This window comes from Rousettus aegyptiacus, unplaced genomic scaffold, assembly GCF_014176215.1.
Source record: "Rousettus aegyptiacus isolate mRouAeg1 unplaced genomic scaffold, mRouAeg1.p scaffold_m13_p_12, whole genome shotgun sequence".
Lineage (NCBI taxonomy): Eukaryota > Metazoa > Chordata > Mammalia > Chiroptera > Pteropodidae > Rousettus > Rousettus aegyptiacus.
Window position 1 is genome coordinate 59,468,567 of NW_023416287.1, and position 13,839 is coordinate 59,482,405.

Consider the following 13,839-nt stretch of genomic DNA (forward strand, 5'->3'; position numbering starts at 1 on the left):
TTCATTTTAAAATCCTGCTTGTCTAAAGGCAGAGGGCAACATGGAATAGCAAAGTCGAATGATCTTTTTGTAGTTTGAAATCTAGCTAAGCATAGGGTAATTATTAAAAAGTAACCAGTTAAATAAACATAAAGCAAGCCAGTTAAAAGTCTGCAGAACATGGTGATTTTTGTAATATTTTCTTCTCACTGTCAAGTCGAAGCCTTCTTGCATTAACTAAATGTTAGATGATATAGTTGAAAAAGCTGTGAGTTTCTTAAATATACTACACACATCAATTTCCAACTTTCTCTATAATAGGAGTAAGTTATTCATAAAAACTACTTTTTCATTATATATTCATTCTGATCTGAATTTCATTATGATATAAAAATTACATAGAGTAAAATACTTATTCACATGAATATATGCTCTATACCTCTCTGAGGATATTATTTTGAAATTATTATTTATCGTGTATTTAATAGGAGAATAACCTTTTTTCATTTTGAGTATTTAAAGCTGCCTAATAAATTTTGGAATAATGTATTAAATTTTTTCTGTTAAAATAAATAAATAAATAAAATTCTGTCATCCCACTTTTTTACTTATAATAAATAATAATAAAAATATTAATAGTTATAATATTCTAATGTTTAAAGATTGTTAAATGTATACTATGAGTCAGGCCCAGTGCTTACTGCTCATAGGCATCATCTCATTGAGTCATTATATTTCCTGTATTAAGAAGGTATTATTGACCTAATTTTACAGACGAAGAAACTAAACTTAGGCTCATACACAGGTCTCTTTGATTCCAAAGCTAATACAGTTGAGCCTTGAATAACATGTGGGGTTAAGGGAACCAACCCCTATGTGGCCAAAACTCCAAGTATAGCTACCAATTCTAACCACGGATCAAAAATAGTTGACCCTTAAACAACATAGGTTTGAAATGGATAGGTCCGCTTGTATTCAAATTTTTGGGCCTGCACAATTCAAACACATATTGTTCGAGGATCAACTGAATTCTTAACCATACTGCATTCTGTCTCTGAGAATAAATAAAAGCTGATATATTGATTTTCAAACTTGATAGATAACTATTTCTTATTTAAATTTCATCACATGAACAGACAGATAAAGAAAAGTGTATGTCAAATTTATCAAATCTATCGTTTGTCAAGGCTCAAATAAATGTTGACTGCAGAGAAAAGATTGAAGTTAAAATGAATTTCTGGCATAATCTGAAGATCACCATTTTCTGCCCCATCTCTGTCCAATAGAAACTTTAAAAGTTGACTTTATGATTTCTTCCTATCCCTGCTCTTTCTTCCAAAATATCCCTTCTTTCCCTACTTTCTTGTTTTCTCTTCAGTGTCTAGTGGCCTAATCTAATCCTTTATAGTCCAATGATTCTCGAGTCTAATGAAAGAAACTATGTTAATCCAATCAATTATCATGACTAGGTCTATTGAGTTCCATTTAGAAATTAATTATTGCTTGGATAAAATCATAACCATCCTTAATGACCTTTACCCACCCTTATTTCCCTTTTACCCTTAATCTTGGCTTTTAATTATGTTACCATTATTATTGCTGTTGCTACTGCTGCTGCAATTATTATTATTGTTCATGTGTCTCAATTAAGGCTTTCATTTTTTTTACCATTTAGCCAGATATGTCTACCTTACTGATATTTGCCCACCATATGCCTCTTTCTTGTTAGTCTTAATAGAGATATCAAAGACTCCAATCTCATCATAAATTAATTTTACTTCCTCTGGGATACTTAAAAGTTTTAAATTTCTATAAAAGCATCTGCTATAAATTTACTTATTTTTTTCTATTCTGCAGTTTTTTATGTCATTTGCTAATCAAAATGGTAAGAATAAAGTATACATAATCCCCATGCCCATTTGCATGATATTCAATTTTAAGTTTTCTGGTCTTATTATCATTTCATTATTCAAAGTAACTATTTCTCTTTCCTCAGATTGAACCAACTTACAATTTAATAGTATTTTTAATGATTTTAGAAAGTTCCTTAGATAAATTATATAAATTATGGTCTAGTTTTTGGAAGTAAGAATTCTGAAGATAACCCCTCTGAACACTGGCATATAATACTGTAGGAAATGGAGATCAGTGTAGCCAGGCAACAATTTCATAATAATCACATGGTCAAGCAGTAAGGTGAATATGAAAAATGTAAGCAGAGGTTCTATAGAACCTCTCTGGAGAGGATGTCTTAATATATTAGCATTACAAAAATGTCTCCGGCTCCCCAAACTTAAATACATAATTTGTGAATAATATTATGGGTTTGCAGCTGGCAGAGAAGTGTGATATATTGTTAATGCTTTTTGCAAATGTTAGACTGTATATCTATCAAGACTCTATTGTCTCTGATGGCTTTCATATACATCACAATCCAAAAAATACTTCAATCTCCTGCTAAACTAGAGATTTTAGTGTTCTGCAGATCATTAGAATTTTTATTACATCTAAATAATAAAAACTATTATTAGGATCAATTTATAGCTGTAGAATTTGCAATTTTAGGATTTTCTCTATGGATTTGGCTTGTACTTCTGGAATCTAAGCTTTCATTTTGGAAAAAAAAAAAAATACGTTAACTTTTTGTAGCTTTCTTGGCAACGTTTAAATACTGTGCCAGAAAGCCAAGCATATCAGTTCCCAATTAACATTCTCAATCCAAACTCATCTCACTTTTTTCTCAGGTTGAAGGAGATTGGGCTGTATTAAAGGGTTATACTTATAGAAATGATTATGAAAATTTCTGCTGTCATCCAGTTTTGTGTGATATCTCTGGGCAATTTCTGATGTTGCTACTGTAGCGACCATGTACTTAATGCTTGTCACAGACAGGAGCATTCTGAAATTGTGAGGGAGGAGCCATGATTTATAATGTGCTACAAATTGCTCTCAGCATTAGAATACAAATTCAAATATGATAGTTGATAGCAATCTGCAATGTATTTCAGAGTAATCCCAATTGCTTATGAAAATCCCTTGATGGTTTGGGGATACGTTTTGTCTACCAAACAGTCACTCTGACTGCATTGAGAATTCAGACACAATTTTTAAAATACAGAAGGAATTTCAAGGTAGATTAGATTTTTTTTAACCCTAAGTATTCAAAATAGAGACATCGTTCCTTTAAGCACCAAGAATCTGCAAGACTGCAGTTCAGGTGGCTCTGAGAAAAATTCCTTTCCTGGTAAATAAGACTGGGAATGTCAACTGAGCACAACTTTAAATGATGTGTATGGTTGGCATTTTCCTCCAAGAAGAGAGAATTGGGTATATCTCATCATTTCTTTTCCTGTCTCTATTGAATAAGAATAGTTTGTGCTAACACACACAAACACACATGTAAATCCACAGGCAGCTGTTTTCACAATAGCTTTTAAAATGCCTGAATGGAAACAAGTGTGCAGTATGGCTACTGAACCAATAAAGTTATAATATATTTTGACTACTTGTTTAGACTTCAAAACATCTATGCATTACTTGTTTAAAATTTGAGAATAAACTTTTCATAAACAAATCTCAACTTCAAGTACCTGTGTCTAATTTGAGAGAAGAAGAGCAGATAAATACAGCTAGCTAGACTAATCAGTACACTGTCACCAGCAGTGAGAAGGAACACTCCCAAAGGGTTTGCCTTGAGCCATTATTATCTGAATGGAATGGCTAGCAAAAAGACATTGAGGGTTGAGAAACAAAGAGGCAGACTTTTTTGTGGCAATGATCATGGTCCTTGCCCTTAATAAGCCCCAAGATAATTCCTCAACATTATTCCCTAGACTGGCTGGGATCATTTGTTATTCATCATGTTATACATGGGGATGAGGTCCATAGACATTTTTCATGTTGTAAGTTAAACTTTTGTATTAGTTTACTAAAGATGCCACAGCTACATATCACAGACTGGGTGGCCTGCACAACAGAAATTGATTTTCTCAGAGTTTTGGAAGCTAGAAGTCCAAGATCAAGATGTCAGCAGGTTTGTTCTCTTCTGGGACCTCTCTCCGTGGTTTGTAGATTACCTTCATCTCCTTGTGTCTTCACATCATCTTCCCTCTATGTACGTCAGTATCCTAATCTTTTCTTACAAAGACAGCAGTCTGATTGGATTAAGGCCCATCCAAATGACCTCATTTTAACATAATTAAAACTTTAAAAGCTCTATCCCCACACACTCTAAGGTACTGAAGGTTAAAACATATATATATAATTTGGAGGAGACAGAATTCAGTCCATGACAAGACTAAATATTAATATTAATTATATTTCATCTTTACTGAGTTTCCTGATTCTTCATACCTTTGCAACATTAACCAAAAACATGGTGACACATTTGGTGACACACTTGATATGGAAAGAACATGTTGTTACTTAAGCCAATAGAGGATTTAACACTTCTTGGTTCCATAAAGGGTCTGCAACTAACACTTATCCAATTATCAGCTACTTTACACTATAAGCTATGAAGGACTGTCTTATAGTTCAAGCTTGGCTTGCTTCTTCCAATAAAATGTGAGTGGAAGTGAGATGTGTCACGTCCAAGCAGAAGCATAAGAGTCGTTGCATGGCTCCACTGTGTTTTCCTTAAGCTATAAATTTTCCCAAATATGGGACATAACATAACCAAATTAGCCTTTGCTGTTATAATTCGCCAAGATTTTTGAATTATTTGTTACCATAGTATGATTTAGCCTAAGCTGGATGATACATCTTGCATTTTTATCCCTGCCTCTGAGGTTCTTGTCCATCTGTGCTGTTTCATTCATCAGTTGCTGGAAACCCTACTGGCATGTCCCATGCAGACCCATCTGCCCACACTGGGCAGTGTCATAAGTTCACCCTGTCCAAACAAACTTAAATTCCTTGTTTTCCTCAATCAGTAATCAGGAAGATCAACTTGACCAAACTAACACATAGGAAGGTAAGTATGCAGAAACCTCTACTTCTCAGCTTAACACGTAGCTTTGCCATGGGAACCTCCAATTTAAATAGAGATGTCTTAATCCATATAAAATTCCTTTAATGATGAGATTTCAAAAAAGTTGTTTGGGGAAAAGGAACATTCCAACACCTCTAATGTTGCCTTATGAATTTACAGATACCTCTTACTGCCACTGTTAGAAAAAACTTTAAAGCATAAATCTTAGTGATTATACTTGAACTATAACTTGAACCAAATATACCTACAATTACCAAGTGCAGGAACTGGGCAAGGCTTATTGCATTCATGATCCTATGTAATCTCTTCAACAGCTTTATACAACAGGTACAACATATTATCCCCATACTATAGACAAGTAAATTAGTCTCTGGCATATAGTTGGTATGTGGAAGAGCCCATGCTCATAACTACTGAGTTATATAACCGTGACATGAACACGCATTATAATCTGAGAATTTAAAGAAAAATAAAGTGACTCTATGGATTTTTAAGATGTTTCTTCCCTTTTACTATATGTCAGCACTGAGCTGATCAAGAAAGGGAGGCGCCCAGTCAAAAGAATGTGCGAGGAGTTGACATGAGAATGAAACAGCAGGTGCCAACTTTATTGCGGGGAGCACGCGCTTCTGTGCCAGGGGACTGCATGGGCTTTTTATATGTCTGAGAACAATAGTGGCATTCTACCACACGTGTCTGATACAATAAGCTGAATCACACTTAAGTAAGTTAGGTCCAAGCGTAACATTCTAAATCCAGAGTCCTATCCCTAGCTGCAAGCCTGGATCACAGTCAGACCTGGGACCCACACTATAGGACATATATTTTAATGTTTTGACGGTATTTATGATAACAGAAAGTGGAGGCAGGTATCTCCTATTAGAATGTTTTAGGAAATTCAAAGCCCAAAGGTGATATAACCCCTCTGCTTTAAACACTCGTAAATAATAGATTAGAAAGAGAACATGACAAAAATACCTAGAGACAGATAAAAAGAAAAATACAACAATATCGAAATCTATGGGATGCAACAAAAGTGATTCTAAGGGGTAAGTTCATAGCAATACAGGTCTACCTCAAGAAAAATCTCAAATAAACAATCTAACTTGACAACTAAAGGAACTAGAAGAAAAAGCACAGATAATGAGCAAGACAATGTGCTGCCGCTGAGAGGTAAAAAAAAGACTATGAACCTCAACTCCATGATCTTGACCAATATCCTGTAGTTGCCTTACTTAGAAGTGCTGCTCTAGGAGCTCAAGACATACCACAAGGTGGCGGGTGAGAACTACTTTAAGGTTACATATGTTGAGCCACAAAAGACAAAAAGCAGGAAAACAGTAGGCCAAACAGAGATGCACGGAAAGGTAAGTAGAAGTTCTAGGAGAATTGTTTCTACAGTTTGTTTGCCCGTTATACAAATTATTTACTCTGAACTTAACACACAAGTAAGTGATGGGTCTCCTAACACACATAGACTCTCCATATATTAGAGCCCTTGAATTTATGTATACAAGGTATACACAGATATACAAGACTAGTTTGAATTCTTCCTTGATGAGGAAGAAGTATGTCAACAAGATAGCTAGTTGTGAAGGCTGATGTAATGACCATTGGAGAAACGCCGCAGTCTTTTCTCACAAAACTGGAGCGGTTTACTATGTTATTTCCAAGAATTTGTGTTCCAGTTCAGAAGAAAATCAACAGATTAAAATCCAGCTTAGAAAATTTGAGAAAGATGAGAATGAAGGCACTGAGGAAATAGACAGACATTTTGAACACAGATATTCACAACCTCCAAGGAGATCACTGAGTCCGCAGAGGTCCCCAAGAAGATGAAGAAGTAGAAGCCATTATCAGGAGGGCCATGAGTGTTCCAGTTTTGACCAAGAATTAGAAAAAGAGAAAAAATGCCAGTAACTAGAGCATGAATCCAAAGAAAGAGAGAAAGGTGAAGATCCCTAAGTATTGATCAGGGGTTAGAGTGCAGGCATAGCAGGAATAGGGAAAGGCATGGAAGTCAGAGTTGAAGTCATGACAGGAAAGGAGATCAAGGGACAGGAACTGGGAAAGAGAAAGAAAATGAAAGAGGTAGAAGACGAGATCATGACTTGATAAGGAAAGAGGTAATGGCCGAGAAAAGGAGAGAGTAATCAAGAGAACAGTCCAAGGAACAAAAAACCAGGGGTGAGGTAGAATAAAAGAAATATAAAAAAGACAAAGATAATAGATAGCATAGAGATGATAAAAAAGATTTTAAGAGAGAAAACACAGCAGGAGTAGAAATAGAAATGCAGGGAAATGAAGTAAAGCAGGAGCAAAGAGAAATCAGTAAACATAAAGTGAGAATCAGGGAAAATCTAATAAATAAAGTAGAAGTGAGAGTCAAGGAAGAACTGACAGTGTTGAAAAATTAAGAAAATGGGAACATAGTCCCAGCAAAGAAAAATCTAGAAAACATAGCAGAAGCAAAGAATGTTTCCACAAATGAGATCACAGTAATACCAAGAACCAGTCTGACAAACATGATCATGAAAGAGCCAAAGTACAGAACCAGAGAGCCAAGAAAAAATAACATGAAGACAAAGATGAGACTGTGTGAATTTTTCTTTCCTGTAAAACTGGATCACATTGAATCTTATAAATATTTAATTAAATCTGCTGTTTTTCCAAACAACAACAAAAAAAAGGCAATAGAAAAGATCAATGAAACTAACAGCTGGTTTTTTGAAAACATAAAGAAAATAGACAAAACTTTAGCTAGACTAATAAAGAAAAAAAGAGAGAGGGCTCAAATAAATAAGATCAGAAATGAAAGAGAAGTTATAACTAAAACCACAGAAATACAAAGAAGCATAAAAGAATACTGCAAACAATTGTATGCCAACAAATTGGACAATTATAAGAAATGGACAAATTTCTAGAAACATACAATCCTAGAAGACTGAATCATGAAGAAATAGAAAACTTGAATAGATCAATTACCAGCAAGAAGATTGAATCAGTATTAAAAAAAAACTTTTGAATGAACAAAATCCAGGACCAGATGGCTTCACTGGTAAATTCTTCCAAATATTCAAAGATTTAATACCTATCCTTCTGAAACTCTTTCAAAAACTTAAAGAAAGAATGCTTCCACACACATTTCATGGGACCATTCTCCGGATACGAAAACCAGACAAGGGCACCACAAAAAAGAGAACTATAGGTCAGTATCCTTGATGAACATAAATGCAAAAATCCTCAACAAAATATTAGCAAACTAAATTCAATATATTAAAAGGATCATACACCATGATCAAGTGGGATTTATTCTAAAGATATAAACATGGTTCGACATCCACAAATCAATCAATGCAATACAAGACATTAGCAAAATAAAAGATAAAAATCATATGCTCATCTAAATAGATGCAAAAAAATATTTAACAAAATTCAACATTCATTTATGATAAAAAAAAACTCTTAGTAAAGTGGTATAGATAGAATGCATCTCAACATAATAATGCTATATATGACAAACACAGCTAACACCATATTCAATAATGAAAAGCTGAAAGCTTTTTCTCTAAGATCCCCCTTTTCTCACCACTTTTATTAAACATGATATTGGAAGTCTTAGTCACAGCAATTGGCAAGAAGGAATAAAAGTCATCTGGAAAAGAAGAAGTAAAACTGTCACTCTTTGCAGATGATATGTCATTATATTTAGAAAACCCTAAAGACTCCATCAAAAAACTGTTAGAACTAGTAAATGAATTCAGTAAAGTTGCAGATACAAAAATCAGTACATAGAAATCTGTGGTGTTTCTGTATACTAATAATTAATTATCAGAAAGATAAATTAAGAAAACAATCTTACTTACATCAAAAGAATAAAATGCCTAGGAATATATTTAACCAAGGAGGCGAAAGACCTGTACACAGAGAACTATAAAACACTGATGAAAAAAATTGAAAAAGACACAAATAAAGGGAATAGCATTCCATGCTCATGAGTTGGAAGATTTAATATTATTAAATGTCCATACTACCCAAAACAGTCTGCGGATTCAATGTGATCCCTTTTAAAATTCTGATGGCATACTTCACAGAACTAGAACAAATAATTCTAAAATTTCCATGGAGCCACAAAAGATCCCAGATAACCAAAGTAATATTGAGAAAGAAGAACAAACCTGAAGGTATTAAGCTCCCTGACTTTAAACTCTAATACAAAGCTATAGTAATTAAAACAGTATTTAACTGGCACAAAAACAGACACACAAATCAATGAAACAAATTGAGACTCCAGATGTATACGGACAATTAATTTACAACAAAGAAGCCAAGAATATACAAAGATCAGTTTCTTCAATAAATAGTGTTGGAAAAACTGGACCGCCACATGCAAAAGAATGAAACTAGATCACTGTCTTACACCATACACAAAAACTAACTCAAAATGGATTAAAAACTTGAACATAAACCTGAAACCATAAAATTACAACAAGAAAACATAGGCAGTAAGTTTCTTGACATTCATTTTAGCAATGTTTTTGTGGCTCTGACTCCAAGGCAAGAGAAACAAAAGCAAAAATAAACAAATGAGACTACATCAAACTCAAAAGCTTCTGTACAATGGAGGAAACTATCATGAAAACAAAAATGCAACCTACTAACTGGGAGAAGATATTTGCAAATCATTCATCAGATAAGGGTTTAATATCCAAAATAGATACAATTCAACAAAAAGCAAACAAGCAATGAGATATTAAGAATAGGAAGGATCTGAATAGACATTTTTCCAAAGAAGACATACAGATGGCCAACAGGCACATGAAGAAATGTTCAATAGCTCTAATTATTAGAAAAATGCAAATCAAAACCACAATGTGATATCACTTCACTCCTGTTAGAATGGCTATTATCAAAAAGACAAGAAATAACAAGTGCTAGGAAGGTTGTGGAGAACAAGAAACCCTTGCACATTGTTGGCAGGACTGTAAATTGGTGCAGCCACTATGAAAAGTAGTATGGAGAGTCCTCAAAAAATTAAGAATAGAACTACCATATGATCCAACTATTCCACTTCCTGGTATTTATTTAAAGAGGAAGAAAACACTAATATGAAAAGATACATGCACCCCCAATGTTTATTGCAGCAGTATTCACACTAGCTAAGGTATGGAAACAGACTGTCAATTGATGGATGAATGAATAAAGAAAATGTTAAACACACACACAGTGCCTCCCCATATACACGCACACTGGAATGCTACTCGACCAAAATAAAAATGAAATCTTGCCATTTGTGAAAACATGGATAAGCCTTGAGAGTATGATGCTAAGTGAAGTAAATAAGAAGGAGAAAGACAAATACCATATGATTTCACTCATACGTGAAATCTTAAAAAAAAAAATGAGCAAACAAAATGAAACAAACTCATAGATACAAAGAATAGATTGATGGTTACAAGAAGGGAAGGGAGTTGGGGGGTGGGTGAAAGGGGTGAAGTGGATTAATTGTATGGTGATGGATGGTGAGTAGACTTTGGGGGATGATCACTTTGTAGTGTATATAGATGTTGAATTATAATGTCCACCTAACACACATAATTTTTAAAAAAGAGAAAAACAAAACAACAAACCAGAAAGATGCATCAAGTTTCCAAAACAAGCCAAACCTCCCTGTAGATCAAAAAATGGATAGAAACCCAAAACGATGATGAAAAGGTATGAGGATACTCAAACCATCAGATACTGTTAGTAGTCATAACTCTGCTCCTACAAGATAAGAGAGACTGACACAGTTTCTTGCCATGTGAGTATTTAGAGCTAAGTTTATTACTTGAAGCCAGATGCTAGAAAGTGGTTCTCCATTGCTCTTGAAAGGAAGTCTTTAAAAATGCTGCTGAATGAGGCCTGAGGCTTCAACTGTTAGAATGTCGGAAGTCCAGAAAAGTAGGAGAAACCAGGCTTCCTTCTGGCTCAGCAGATGGATCAGCTACATTCCCAGCACCGACAGAAATATTTTATTATTATCAATCTCTGTTCTTAACTAGGGTTTAAGGGCCTAAGTGAAGGCAACCACAAGACCTCTAGGCAGAAAGAAGGAAGCACAAAGAAAAAGAGCAAGGGAAAAAACAAACTCTCTACTTAAGATAAGTTTGTAAAACCAAATTCCAAACACAGAGGAAACTAATGCTAACAAAGAGAGCTACAAAAAAGCAAACAAAACTTGTTCTATATGAAATCAATATCTAAAACAGTCTAACAAAAACATTAAAATAAATATGGTTATGGCAAAAAAGCAACAACAGTCAAAAGTATGTAATAATAAATAATGAAATACAAGTCCATTGAAATGAAACAAAGTACTTATGAAAAATAATTAACTACAAATCTTGGAAAAGAAAAGAAAATCAGAGAAATAAAAAAAATAATAATAGGATAAATTTTAAGTGAACTGAAAAGAATAAGTAAATATGAGCATCTCCAACATGAATCCAACAAGAGTTCCAAAAGAGGAAAACTGAAGAAATACCATGAGATTTTTCCAGAGTTAAAGAAAGACAAGGAGTCCTTATATCCAATGTATACTCCAAGTTCTGAGCTGAATAAAGAATAAATCCACTCCCAGATGAAAAAAAAAAAATTTAAAAGTTACCCCAAATGACAGATGACCTACAAAATAATAGCAATTAAGCTGGCAACAAAACTTCCATTAGTAACGATGGAGCCAAAAGACAATGGAATGAAATGGGAACAAACAATAAGCTTCAAATTTTATACACAGCTAAACATTTAATTAAGAGTAAGGGCAAAATAAAGGGTTTTGTATACTTACAAAAATAAAAGCATTTACCACCCACAGATGCTCATTAAAAGAATTATTAAAGAATATGTTTCAACAAGAAAGAAAATGAAACCAGAGTGAAAGTAAATATGAGTGACTTGCAGAGCTCACCAAGATGCAAGGCCTCCCAACCCATGGGAGAATTACATTCTCTTGTCCCTCTTGAAGGCAGGCTTGGCCGTGTAACTCGCTTTGGCCAAGGAAATGTGAGCAAAAGTGATGTTTCATTTTCTTGCACAGAAGCTTTAAGAGCCAGCACATGCCTTGCTGTCCCCTTCTCCTCTGCCCAGCTGCCAGCACTCATCCAGATAGGAGCTGCTGTTTCAGATGGGCTGCAAAATGCAGAAGCTGAACCTCTAGCTAAGTTGGAATGTGTGTAAGAAATAAAACTTTGTTCTTTAAGCCACTGCTTTTTAAAAGTTGTTTGTTACCACAGTATCATGACTGATACAAAAGATAATTATACAAAATTAGAAGGATTACAGAAATCGATCAAATATGCTAGAAAATTTAATTAAAAATCAATTATAAAAGTACAAATTTTTAATGAACATCTAAATCTCTAGGCAACAATAATATGGAATATGTTCAAAGGAAAGTTAATGCATATTCCGAAAGAAAGGAAAAATACTGAATTATCTTAAGCTTTGTTTAAAAAATGTATCAATAAGTACACATGTTTATAATGCAAGGATACTCAAAAGAATATAAGAAAGGCCACAAATTCAAAACTTTCAAATGTTGTAGAAGAGAAATGAGAGTATTGAAAAGTCTTCCAATTTATGTGAAATTAGGAGAAAGAGAAAAGAAGAAGAAAGAGGCAAAGAAAAATTTTGATAAACAGAAATCATAAAAGAATGTGGCAGAAATAGGTTCAAATATTAAAATCACAATAAAATTAAAGGAGTAAAGTTATAAATTAAAAGATTGGATCAAATTAAATCTAATTAGATTGTACTTTTAAAATCTAGTCATTTGCTGATTTATTAAAAACATATCTAAAATAAAGCCATAGTAAAGAAAATGGAAAAAGGTGCACCGGACAAATAGTAACAGTTCTAGGCTGAATTGTATTTCCCTCCCTCAAATTTGTAAGTTGAAGTCCTTACCCCGGTACCTTAAAATGTGACTGTATTTGGAGATGGAGTTGATAAAAAGGAAATTAAGTTAAAATGAAGTCATTAAGTGGTCACTAATCCAATATTACTGATGTTCTTATTAAAAAAGGAAATTTGGATACAGGCACATATAGAGAGAAGACTATGTCAAGACACAGGAAGAGGGAGCCATCTACAAGCCAAAAAGAGAGGTCTCAAAAGAAGCCAACCCTGTTGGAACCTCAGTCTCTGACACCAAGCCTCCAGACTGTGAAAAAATAAATTTCTGTTGTTTAAGCCACCCATTCTGTGATACTTTGTTATGGCAGCTCTGAAAACTAATATACTGATCAAAAGAAAACTTGTGTGGCAATATAATTAAGACTAAAATAGAATTCAAAACAAAACACACTAGTAGCATTAAAGAGGAACATCAACAATAAAAAAGGACCAATCAGCTAAGACAAAGTCATTCTCCCTTGGAACCTTCTCTAGTCAAGCTTTAGTATCTACCCCTCCAAAAAAATCACTCTTGTCAGTATTACCAAAGACCTTCCTGTTATCAAAAACCAACGGTCAGTTTCCGATTGTCATCCTACACATCTTCACTTTTCTCCCACAACATCATGTTTTTTACACCTTATCCCAATCCCCACATCCCCAACTCCACTACTTCTTTCCCCAGACTTGAACCCTACCAGGGCTGAGTATCTTCTCTTCTCCATTGACACACCCATGGCAGAGGCTGCTGTTGGTCTCCTCAGAACAGTTGCAGTGATTGCAAGGAAGTTATGTGTGGGGTAGAAATAATTGCAGTCTCTTATGATACAGACAGGAGTGGGGGGCAAAGAGTGGAGATCAGAATAAACAAACAACTAGTGCAATACCTAATAGGCATCATCAGGTTAATACTATAAAGAGAAACTCTTCAT

General features: G+C 34.2%; 1 pseudogene; it reads left to right on the forward strand.

The window, feature by feature from the left end:
- The first annotated feature begins 4,002 nt into the window (after nucleotides 1–4,002).
- LOC107518427 lies at nucleotides 4,003–7,574 on the forward strand (annotated as a pseudogene).
- Nucleotides 7,575–13,839: the final 6,265 nt, after the last annotated feature.